The following is a 797-nucleotide window of genomic DNA, read 5'->3' as shown; positions in this document are numbered from 1 at the left end:
ACCAGCTCAATGGTGATTAACTTTAGTGTATAATTTCACTACTATAGAAGTGGTACAAATTCACTTGTTAGTGTTAGATTTCTCCCTGTGACGCTATATGAGAAAATGAAGTTGTGATTCGAACAGATTCAATGCTAATACTGATGTGGGGCGTGTTCCTTTTACATTCCTCTTCCTTCTTGTTGAGTCAGCAATAATCAATACTGTATTTTGAATTCTCAAATCACGTGAAGTCAAAAATTATTTCCTCTCAGGGATTCCCAAGAAATATTTTTGGGACCAGTATTTTCACTTTTAATTTTAACCAGGCTGAATCAAAGGTAGCTCATAGCTTTATTTCATAATAGAATGAATTTACCACAAAATATTTTAAATCATTCCCTTTGACTAACATTTAGGTGCCTTGCAATAGCTGCTATAATAAACAATGCTGGGGCCCATCCCTGGTGGCTCGCACCTGTAATCCCAATGCTTTGGGAAGCTAAGGTGGGACGATCACTTGAAGCCAAGAGTTCCAGACCAGCCTGGGCAATACAGGAATAAAATAAAATAAGTAAACAACACTGGAATGAACATCCTTCTACATATATCTTTATGAACATGAGCAAATATTTATGATTTATTTTCAGATATGAATTCTGGGTCAAAAGATGAGACATTTTATTTTTATTTTTTATTTTTTTTGAGACGGAGTCTAGCTCTGTCGCCCGGGCTGGAGTGCAGTGGCCGGATCTCAGCTCACTGCAAGCTCCGCCTCCCGGGTTTACGCCATTCTCCTGCCTCAGCCTCCAGAGTAG

This window comes from Colobus angolensis, unplaced genomic scaffold (genome assembly GCF_000951035.1).
Source record: "Colobus angolensis palliatus isolate OR3802 unplaced genomic scaffold, Cang.pa_1.0 Scaffold140, whole genome shotgun sequence".
Taxonomy (NCBI): domain Eukaryota; kingdom Metazoa; phylum Chordata; class Mammalia; order Primates; family Cercopithecidae; genus Colobus; species Colobus angolensis.
The sequence above is the reverse complement of the archived record's forward strand: the minus strand, read 5'-3'. Positions refer to the sequence as shown.